This window comes from Talpa occidentalis, unplaced genomic scaffold (genome assembly GCF_014898055.3).
Source record: "Talpa occidentalis isolate TD23 unplaced genomic scaffold, MPIMG_talOcc4v2.1 talOcc4.19, whole genome shotgun sequence".
Lineage (NCBI taxonomy): Eukaryota > Metazoa > Chordata > Mammalia > Eulipotyphla > Talpidae > Talpa > Talpa occidentalis.
In genome coordinates this window covers 184,116-196,262 of record NW_023601962.1, presented here as the reverse complement: position 1 = coordinate 196,262, position 12,147 = coordinate 184,116, and the positions used below count along the sequence as shown (strand labels likewise).

At 40.3% G+C, this 12,147-nt stretch overlaps 1 long non-coding RNA gene across 1 annotated transcript; it reads right to left on the bottom strand.

Annotated features, from left to right (window-relative positions):
• Positions 1-575: 575 nt before the first annotated feature.
• On the bottom strand, positions 576-3,140 carry LOC129146217 (uncharacterized). Its single transcript, XR_008552719.1, has 3 exons — positions 2,987-3,140; positions 2,508-2,705; positions 576-1,157 (listed from the first exon to the last, which is right to left on the bottom strand). It is a non-coding gene; the product is annotated as an uncharacterized LOC129146217 (long non-coding RNA).
• Positions 3,141-12,147: the final 9,007 nt, after the last annotated feature.

Sequence of the window (12,147 nt, the reverse complement as noted above, 5' to 3'; positions counted from 1 at the left end):
TTTAAATTGTTGCAATCATGGAAATAGTGTGGCAATTCCTCAACAAAATTAAGAATAGAAATATCACATGACCCAGCTAGCTGACTTCTCTTTAGTTGTCAAGCTTTATCACAAAAATATACAAACTTAAATTCAGAGATATATGGAACACCATGTTCATCATAACATTATTCACAACACTCAAGACTGAAAAACAAACTCAGAGCCCACTGATAGATGATATAATAAAAAAAAATTGTGATATATATATACAGTGGGAGACTACTCAGCTATAAAGAAGATGAAATCCTGCCATTTGCAACAACATGGATTGACATAGAGTATATACATTTTGCTATATAAAATAAGTCAGAGGGATAATAAAAGCACCATATGATTTTGTTACAGGGCAGGGAGAGGGGCAGCCCAGACACCACAAACCTGCCTGCTCTAAATAGGTTCTGCCATCTGCCGCATCAGCACAAAACATATGAAACTTTACTGGGAAGGAACTTCAACACAATTAGGAAACAATACAGGAAAGGCCAAGACTACAGTTTCTTTTTTTTAATATTTTATTTTATATAATTCTTACATCATTTTTCATCTTTGCACAATGTATGCATTTTCATTTTGGTTATATCCCCAATACAATTGCACCCCCACCTTATTTTGACTCTAGTCCTTCCTCTCCTTGCCCTCTCCCCACCCACTGTGTCTCTATAGTTTCTAAATAAAGTACCCAAAGTAACCCGTCGCCTCATGGGTAAAAGTCCATCCAAAGGGATTGGTCCGGAATAAGGCCCCAAAGCCTGCCACAGGTCTAAGGCATCTTCCAGTGGGGACCCACAGAAAAGGATCAGAAACCACCAGACAAGCCTGGAAGGAAAAGAGCAAAATCAAAAGCAAGACAAAAACTGCCATTGTCACCTCCCCACAGGTCTCTCGCCCACATCTGTGTCACCCAGTCCACGACCAAAAGGCAAGAGCAGTTTCTTCATGCGTCTCTCAGCTCCACGTGCCTCCTACCGGTCTCCTCCTGGCTCCATCCTGCTTCCTTCCTTCCTCAGTCTCCCCTGCAGCTTCTTCTCTCCCTGCTCAGCTCCACCCTCCCTTGGGTGGGGTGGGAACCTGGAACCTCCCCCTTTCCTGGGGACCACCCTGTTACAATTTCACTCCTATATAGATGATAAAGAAACAAAACAAATGAACAAACAAAACAAACCAAAACAACATCTTAGTCTGTAAGAACCAAATATTTGCTACCAGAGGGAAACAGGAAAAGGGGCTGAGGAATTTGGGTAAAGGAGTTCTTGTATGGTGAAGAATAGAAACTGTTTATTCAAATGTTAATTTTTAATGTACACCAAAACCTATCACTATATAATAGTACAAACCAGTGTAACTTCAGTAAAAATTAAAAGAAAATGAAGTGAAACACAAAGATGTTTATTAGATTTCATGAAATTTGTGATAATTCTGAAACTCCATTTTTATATATATGTAAAAAAGTAAAAGCTATTCTGAGATATTTTCACTTGCTCTCTTATACGCAATACTCATACTTTTCCTCAGCAGTTAATTTTTAAAAACAATGGAATCAACTGATGGCATATGAAGGGACATTTAAAGGTCTTAATTTCAGAAGACAATTATTCTGATTGCTGTCTGTTCTTTACAGTTTTTGCTATAATACATGGGAGTCAGAATCTATAAGATGGATGAGGGTTGCTCAAAGACCCACATTTTGATGCAAATTTCCTAAGTCATCCTAAATTCCAACCACTTCAAAATTCATGGAGCAAACCCAAAGACTTAGAATTGTGGAGAAAAGGGAAATGATTTCCTTAGAACAAGGAAATGACACCCTCAGGCTAAGTTCAACCTTGTAAATACAATGAAAAACCAGCCACATTCATTTGTTAATTGCCCTTGGCTATCTCCTTGCTGTAGTGCAGATTTTAGTAGTTGCAATAGAAACTACAATATATGGTAAATAAAGTTTGAAATATTTATTCCTTGATGAGAGACAAATTTGTCAATCCTTGTTCTGCAATCATGATTTGTAAACATTCAAGCGCAGCTTTTCTGGCATAGGGAGGGTGAAGAAAGATATCTGAGCTTGTGTACTTCTTCCCTTATCAGCTCTCTGAATCTACAGAAAAATAAGGGAACTTTTTAGAGTTTGAAAATCAGTGAATTTATCTTTAATTGCCCAATCAATATTAGCTTCCTAATGCTGTTAATAACATTTGTATCAGAAATAATAATTCAGGGTCAGTGATATAAGCAATGATTGGATAGTCATTTTAAGTTGAACAAACATTATTAAGCACTCTTTGTGGTGGAACCGTAGCTGGGGGAAGCGTGAGGTATGGGGGTGTAAGAGTGCAGCAGAGATGAAGTAGAGAACAGAAAAGGAGGATTTATTGAAATACCCTGCAAGGGAACAGGGGGCAAGAGGGAGCTATACACCTGTGTGTGAAGGATTTGAGACTTTTACACTAGGGTTACATAGGGTTTCTTACTTGGGGAGCCAGTTTGCATGGGTTATCTGCTGGGATGTCTGCTCTTTGGTGCAGACCTTTGACACAGACACATGTGCAGTCCCTGCCTCTGCATTCCTGGAGCTGGGCTGGTTTATCTGCTGTGGTGGTCAGTCTAGTGGCCCAGTTCCCGTGGCAGCCTTATTGATGTCCTTCTCTGCTCAAGTCTCTCAAACATGCCTATGGGGTAAGAGTGAGAGCTTAGTTTTTAACCTTATGAAATGATACCCCGACACCCTTGTTGGGCCAGATGTATACTGCAGGAGTGACAACATAATCCTTTCTCTGGAAATCACAGTATTTTCTTTCCTTTTTCCAGAATTTATACTATTTTTGCTGATTTAATGGGCACATGTTTTAATATTTGGCAATTAAACATAGTTTTGACAGTGACTAGTTTCTGTGAATATCTTAGACCTTATCTCACAATTCCTTCTCCTTTGTCCACATGAAACACTGACCTCCTTTTTCTTACTGCAGGGTGATTCAGTCATTTCTGCCTCTCTGTGCTCCCCTCTGCAATTGTGCTTTCTCCCAAACTTTGCTGTATGCATCCTGGTCTGTCAATAGAGTTCATATTGTCATTTATTGAAGTCTTATAATATCCATTAAAGAATAATGTTTTCATAGCTTTACAGATACATACATTTTATTAAAAATATCCTTAAGGGTTCTTGATGGAGGGGGCGGAGCAACATGGCGGCGAGGAGACACTGCGAGTAAGATCTCCCATTAAAAAAAGTTAATAGGGAGGAAAAGCGGCAGGTCCCAGTGAGAACCGGGACACGGAAGATAAACGGGTGACTCCAGCAAACTACCCGAAGAAGAAAGTGGCCATAAAAGAGGACTAGAAGGGAGGGAAGCGCAGAACCCTGCTCCCCTCCCCCGCCCACAGAGGCGGCACTATCCGACCGGCAGAGAGGGAGAAAAACAACAAACCAAAACAACCAACAAGAACAAACGACGCAGCAAGCGGGACTGTGAGTGGAAAGGAACTATTGCAGCCACCACACCCCGTGAACGGGAGCTGAGGCGAACCCTGCAGGATTCGCCGCAGCGGTGAGCGAACGGCTCCGGGCGCCATTAGAGAAGAATAAAGACCCCGGGAGACGCGCACACAGCCCGGGCTGCCGGTAAGCTGGCGCGGAAACGCGGTGCGCTCGGGGAGCTTGAAAAGCAAGTGCAGACCTGGATCGCGGCTGCCCAGGTCCCCGCGCCTGCGACCTAGGCTTGCGGGGAGACAACCTAGGCTTGCAGGGAGACGCGCGGAGGTCCTCACTGAGGTGAAGGTCCCTCCCTGAGTGAGCAGGAACCAGGCGCCCAGGCACGGGAGCGGTGCAAAAGGCGCCATTCCCGCGCCACTGAACTGGGCTACAGCCCGCGTCCTGGAACTGAGGGCTTTGAACTGAGACCCGGGGCACGAAAATTCGGGGCGTGGGTTCTCCACGACGGTGGGGCACAAGGCAGACAGAGCACCCCAAAGCTGTTGAGGTGTACCCTACCATTCCCGCTCTGTTCCCTGTCCCACGGGGTGGGGGGGACGAAAAACAGCCCCCCAAGAACAATAGGAGAGATCTCTGGCGCCACCTAGTGACCAGGAAAAAAAAGTCACTAACACCCCATAGAACAGGAAATTTCTTAAGACTGCTTGAAAAGGGCAGAAGGCTTCTGCAGTGGCCAGCCGGGAAGTTATTCCACGCCAGGCCCCTTCCGACCAGCAGTCTGAGCCCACAGAGGGAGCAGGCACCCACGTCCGGGGCAGACCGGGGGCGCAGAAGAGTGTGCCTGAAACCGGAGGCGCAGGGACTGCACCCCGCTTCGCCATTTGAGAACAGGGACATCTCTTCAGTAAAAACTGCCTAAAACCAGCAGAAAGCTCCCCCAGAAGACAGAGATGGCTCCTGGAAGAGCCAGAGGGGAGCGGAGAAGTTCACCCAAGATGTCAGTCAGTCCGAGCAACACAGTGTCACAACGCATACGACAAATTAGAAAACAGACAGTAGGGAGTAGAAGAACCACACGCAACCTAAAAACTCCTCAGGAAAGAAGCACACCACAAAAAGAAAACCACTCCCCAGATTGCAACGACAGCAACTTGGAAGAACTTCTGAGCCTTCCAGAAAGAGAATTTAAAATTGCCATGATTAAAAAAGTGATAGATCAGAAGAAGGAAATTGAGTCCCTAAAGAGGGAAGTAAGAGAAATGCAGGAGATCAAAGAATTAATGGAGGAACTAAAGAACTCTGGGAAAAGCAATGAAAGCAGAATAGATGAAATGGAAGAACGAATAAGTAATCTTGAAGACACAGAAATAAAAAGAACCAAAACAGAAAAGGAAAGAGAAGTACGAAGGAAAAAGAATGAAGAAAGACTTCGGGAACTATCTGACTCCATGAGGAAAGGAAATATAAGAGTTATAGGAATTCCAGAAGGAGAGGAGAGAGATGTAGGAACAGAGAAAATATTCATGGATATAATTGAAGAGAACTTCCCAAATGAGAAGAAGGAGCTGAAAATTGATATACAAGAAGCAAGAAGAACACCAAACTTCCACGACGAAAGGAAAAACACAGCAAGACACATAATAGTAAAGCTCCCAAGAATCCAGGACAAGGAAAAAATAATGAAGCTGACAAGAGGGAAGAAACAGATAACATTCAAAGGAAAACCAATCAGGCTGACATCAGACTTCTCTGAAGAAACACTACGGGCAAGGAGAGAGTGGAGGGACATAGTCAACAGACTCCAAGAAAACAGATGCCAACCAAGAATACTCTATCCCGCAAAGCTCTCTTTCCTCCATGAAGAAAGAATATGGACCTTCCCAGACAAAGAGAAACTCCGGAATTTCATTGCGGCTAAACCCCCACTCCAAAAAATACTACAAGGAATCCTAAAGCCAGAACCTCAGAGGGACGAATAACAACGAAAGAAGACCAAAAAAAAAAAAGTTATTAAAAGAATAAATAAATAAAATCAAAGGAAAGACAAACATAATGGCAAATACAGATGCTAACATATCAATATTAACTCTAAATGTAAATGGACTAAACTCTTCAATAAAAAGACACAGAGTTGCAGCCTGGATTAAGAAACAAAACCCAACCTTTTGCTGTCTCCAGGAAACACATTTAGCTACAAAAGATAAAAATAGGCTCAAAGTCAAAGGATGGAAAACAATCCTACAAGCAAATGGGCCAAAAAAGAAAGCAGGAACAGCTATACTTATATCAGATAAAACAGACTTCAAACTCAAAAAAATAAAAAGAGACCCCAATGGTCACTACATTATGATTAAGGGGACAATACTTCAAGAAGAAATAACACTCATTAACATATACTCACCAAACGAAAGAGCACCAAAATATATCAGACAACTGTTGTCCTCTCTGAAAACAGACATCAGAGAAAACACATATGTAGTGGGAGACTTCAACACACCACTATCAACAATGGATAGATCAACAAGACAAAAAATAAGTAAAGAAACTAAAGCTCTAAATAAGGACCTAGAGCATTTGGGCTTAACAGACATCTATAGAACACTAAACCCAGAAAAAATGGAGTACACATTTTTCGCAAGCGCACATGGATCATTCTCCAGGATCGATCACATACTGGGGCACAAGACAAACATCAACAGATACACCAAGATTGAAATCATACCAACCATCTTTTCTGACCACGAAGGCATCAAACTAGAAATAAATCATAAAAAGAAGGCAAGGAACTATCCTACCTCATGGAGATTAAAAGCCACACTACTGGAAGACCACTGGACTAACGAGGAGATCAAAGAAGAAATTAAAAAATTCTTTGAATTGAATGACAAGGAGGACACCAATATCCTAAATGTATGGGATGCAGCAAAAGCAGTAATAAGAGGAAAATATATAGCAATAGAAGCTCACATCAAAAAACAAGAAAGAACTCAAAGAAACAACCTAATCTCGAAGCTCAAAGATCTAGAAAAAGAACAACAAAAAAACCCCAGAACCAGTAGAAGAAAAGAAATAATAAAAACCAAAGCAGAAATAAATGAAATTGAAACTAAAAAAACAATCCAAAAGATCAATGAAACCAAGAGCTGGTTCTTTGAAAAAATAAATAAAATAGACAAACCCCTAGCCAGGCTCACAAAGGAAAAAAGGGAGAAAGCACAAATACACAGAATCATAAATGAAAGAGGAGAAATCACAACGGACACAGCAGAAATCAAAAGAATAATCAGTAACTACTATGAACAGTTATATGGAAACAAGTTCAACAATCTAGAGGAGATGGACAAATTCCTACAACTCTACAATCACCCAAAGCTAGATAAAGAAGAAATAGAACACCTAAACAGACCAATTACAAGCAGCGAAATTGAAATGGTAATTAAAAACCTCCCCAAAAACAAAAGCCCAGGACCTGATGGATTTACAAATGAATTCTACCAAACATTCAGAGACGAATTAGTGCCTATCCTTCACAAACTCTTCCAAAAAATTGAGAAGGAAGGGACAATACCAAACACGTTCTATGAAGCCAATATTACACTAATACCAAAACCGAATAAGGACAACACAAAAAAGGAAAACTATAGGCCAATCTCCCTAATGAACACTGATGCAAAAATCCTCAATAAAATTTTAGCTATCAGAATCCAACAATGTATCCATAAGATAATTCACCACGACCAAGTTGGATTCATTCCAGGGGCACAAGGATGGTTTAACATCCGAAAATCAATCAACGTTATCCAACACATCAACAAAAAGAAATATAAAAACCATATGATAATATCAATAGATGCTGAGAAAGCTTTTGACAAAGTGCAACACCCATTCATGATAAAAGCCCTTGAAATTCTTGGGATACAAGGAACATACCTCAACATCATAAAGGCCATCTATGACAAGCCAACAGCCAGTATCATTCTCAATGGTGAAAAGCTGAAAGCAATTCCATTAAGATCTGGAACAAGACAAGGATGTCCACTCTCACCACTGCTTTTCAATATAATACTGGAAGTCCTAGCCAGAGCAATAAGACAAGAGAAAGACATCCAAGGAATCCAAATAGGAAAAGAAGAAGTCAAACTATCACTATTTGCAGATGATATGATAATATACATAGAGAACCCCAAAATCTCCACAGAAAAACTAATTCAACTCATCAATCAATTCAGTAAAGTGGCAGGATACAAAATCAACACGCAAAAGTCAGTAGCCTTCCTATACACAAACAATAAATCTGAAGAAGAAGAAATCAAAAAAACCACCCCTTTTATTATCGAAACAAAAAAAATCAAATATTTGGGAATAAATCTAACAAAAGAGGTAAAGGACCTATACAAAGAAAACTATAAAACACTGTTAAAAGAAATAGAAGAAGACACAAAGAAATGGAAAGACATCCCCTGCTCATGGATTGGAAGAATAAACATTATTAAAATGGCCATCCTACCAAAAGCAATATACAGATTCAATGCTATTCCAATCAAAATCTCAATGGCATTCTTCAAAGAAATAGAACAATTATTGATGAAATTCATATGGAATCACCAAAAACCCCGAATAGCCAAAGCTCTACTGAAAAAAAAAGAAGGAAATGGAGGCATCACACTCCCAGACTTCAAACTATACTACAAAGCCATAATCATCAAAACTGCATGGTATTGGAACAAGAACAGACATACAGACCAATGGAATCGAATAGAAAATCCAGAAATAAACCCACAGATTTATGGTCAACTAATCTTTGACAAAGGAGCAAAGACTATGCATTGGAGCAAAGAAAGTTTGTTCAATAAATGGTGCTGGGAAAACTGGGTCGCTACATGCAAAAGAATGAAGCTTGACCACTACCTCACACCATACACAAAAATCAACTCAAAATGGATTAAAGAACTAGATATAAGACCTGAAACCATAAAATACATAGAAGGAAATATAGGCGAAACACTACGGGATTTGCACATCAAAGACATCTTTACAGACACATCACCCAAAGCAGTGATAGTGAAGAGAAAGATAAACAGCTGGGACTACATCAAATTAAAGAGCTTCTGCACAGCAAAAGAGACAATAACAAAAACAAAGAGAAACCCCACCAACTGGGAGAACATTTTTGCACCCAACACTAATGATAAAGGACTGATCACAAAAATCTGCAAAGAGCTGATGAGACTCAGCAACAACAAAGAAAATAATCCAGTCAAAAAATGGGCAGAAGAGCTAAAAAGAAACTTCTCTGAAGAGGAAATGCAAATGGCCAACAGACATATGAAAAAATGTTCAACATCACTTGTAATCAGGGAAATGCAAATCAAAACTACCATGAGATACCATCTCACACCAGTGAGAATGGCACATATTAAAAAAACTAGCAACAACAAATGTTGGCGAGGGTGTGGAGAAAAAGGAACTCTTGTGCACTGTTGGTGGGAGTGCAAACTGGTCCAACCACTATGGAGAGCTGTGTGGAGATTTCTGGACCTACTAAACATAGAGCTTCCATATGATCCAGCAATTCCACTCCTAGGTATTTACCCAAAAGACACAGAAACATCAATTCCAAAGAGCACCTGCACTCCTATGTTTATAGCAGCACTGTTTACAATAGCTAAGCTTTGGAAACAACCCAAATGCCCAAAAATAGATGACTGGATCAAGAAGATGTGGTACATATATACCATGGAATATTACTCAGCATTCAAAAAAGATAAACACATGCAATTTGCAGCAACATGGATGGCACTGGAAGGGATCATGCTCAGCGAAATAAGCCAAAAAGAAAAAAGAAAAATACCGGATGGTCTCACTCATAGCAGGAATCTAGAAAACTTAAATAAGGGACCAGGAAAATGAATATAAGAAAGTGAAAATCAAAATCAACAAAAAACTATGAACCAGAGACACTTGTTGGGGGGTGGGGGGCGGGAGGGGAAGGATTGGGGTCAGAATGGGGCGTTTGCAATTGTATGGGGGAATATAAAAATAAAATTTAATATTAAAAAAAAAATAATAAAAATAAAAATATCCTTAAGGGTTTCATATTTTGATGTTATCCTAAATGGTATTGAAAATTCAGTTGGTTTCTTTCGATCCTTTGTACAGATCCTATCACCATTTGTTATTTCTCTGTTGGATTATTTTAAAACTTATTTATATTGCTTTTTTTCCCTGCCACTGAAAAGTCAGTTTTATCACAACATTCTCTTTATATCTTGATCACTAGAACACTATCAATTTTACAAAAGTACAGTGTAGTTTCTCAATAATTAGTCATTTTTAATTTTAAGTGAATATCATATATAGGTAACCTTGGAAAAAATAATTAACCTCTCTAAATCTTCTTTTTTAGATATTAATACATTTGTAAGTGCACATATTAATATATGCAATATATATAGAATTAAAACAATGATACTTATACTTCCTGATATTTATCACTATTAAATCACTTTATTTTGGCTAAAGTGTTAAAAGCAACCTAAAAAACAAAGTATTCTAAATTTCCTAACATTTTTGTTTAGTTTTTAAGCACATTGGTATTGTTAAGACCTATTGGATTTGTTAGTATAGTCCTTCTCAAAGGAACTATTGTGTATATAGTATTATTATTTAATGTTATTTTTCTACAAAACTAGACTCCATGACACAACTTTAGCCCCAAAAAAGAAAGACATGCTGAAAAAGCATCCTGAAATTACCTCTTGAAAATTTTAGAATTTAAACCTTACTAGTTCATTCCAACACTAGTAACTGTGCCTCCTTTTTTTTAATATTTTTAAAGATTTATTTTATTTATACAAGCACCGGGGTGCAGGCCAGATGCACGGGAGGGTGAGAGGATTCACTAGAGACAGAGCCAGGAACAGAACAGGCAGACTGACTGAAATCCACTGCTGAGGGGAGCAACGGGCGCGGCAGGAGAGGTCTGCTCCCCACGTGGGACCCTTGCCGGGCACAGCAGAGGCTGTGGACAGCTCCCCAGCTCGCGCTCAACAGTCTGCGCCCCCTGTTTGCTGTTCTTTTCACAGTGTTAGAGGGACAGTAAAGCATCTGCACAAGGCAGGGACAGTATGGGGACGCCTTGAAAAGCCAAAACCTAGGACGGGATTGCTCAGGACAAATGAAAGGGCCTCTCAGGCATTCTACCGGTTGTCATTAAGTGGGAGCTTTTTCGTTAAGGCTGAAAAACCGCTGGGGGTTCCGTCTACCAATGGCTGTGGCCTCTGGCTCTGACGCCACAAAGAGCCATTGTGACGGCACCGGCACCGCCTACATAAGGCCCGCCCGGACTGCGCCTGTGTCCTCAGGAGCCGGGAAGCTTTGGGACAGTGACCTGTGCACTCCGGACTCCGACAGAGAGAGTGAGAGCGTGTTTTGGGGTATTTGGTTTTCTTTTGGTTTATTTATTGCTTTATTTATTAAATTATTTGTTTAGGCTATTTTAGTCATGCTATTTTTCTTTTTTTTTGTTTGTTTTTTTCCTTACTTTCCTTGATTTTTTTTTTGTATTTGCTTATAGTTTTTTTTTTTCCTACTTTTTCCTTTTATTTCTTTGTTTTTTAGTTTCCTTTATTGTTTTGTTATTGGCTTTTCTTTTTCTTTTTTCTTTTCTTTATTTTTTTTCTTCAGTTTTTAGTTTTGTGAGTTTTATTTTTCAAGTGGTCTCCCTCATTTTCCCTTCTGTTCTTGTTTCGTTGTTTGTTCTTTCTTCCCCTTTGTCGTTTCTCTGAGTTTTTATTTTGATTTGTTAGTTTGTTTGTTTTTTCCCAGATTTTAGTTTCTAATCGTGGTTTGTTCTGTTGTTTATTCTATTGGTCTTTTTGTTGTTCTGTTTTATTCTTCAATTTAGTAGTTAGTTTGTAAATGGTTTGTTTTTATCATATTTTTACATTTATATCTCATTTGTCATTTTTTGGTTGTGTAGTTTCATTTATTTGTAGTGTAGTTAGTATTGCTAGTAAGGTTAGTGAAGTTAGTATTGCTTGTTGAGTTAAGTTAGCATTGTTAGTATTTAGTGAGGTTAGTGAATACTTTTTGAGTACTATTAATACTAGATTAATAGTATATTTGTTAATATCATAGGACAGTCAGCTGTCAGCGGAGATAGCGCAAGGGCTGGGAGCACAGTCAGGGCTGGTGAGGGTAGTCAGCGTAGTCCAAGTGCATAGGTGCTATGTCCCAGGGACGACAAGCGAAAAGCTACCTGGCGCTGCGGGAGCTGGGGCGGGGCACCCACGCCAAGGTGACGCTGGCACCACACGCACTCACGGGCACGAAGGTGCTCATCAGGGGCGTCCACAAGTCCGAGCTGCCCGACCTCCGGCTCCTGGCCTGAGAGATGGGGTGTATGAAGGCCCTTCACCACCCAAACATCGTGGCGCTCTTCCAGGTGGTGGACACCGGGCTGGAGCTGCAGCTTGTGATGGAGTCCATGCAGGGGGAAGACCTGCAGGACTACCCGAGCAGGCATGGGCGCCTGGAGGAGAGCGAGGCCTGCCAGCTCTTTCAGCAGATCCTCACAGCCCTTAGCTACTGCCATGCCAAAGGCATCGTGCACCGGGATGTGAGGCTCAAGAACATTCTGCTGATCCGAGAGAGAAAAGTCAAGCTGGCGGACTTTG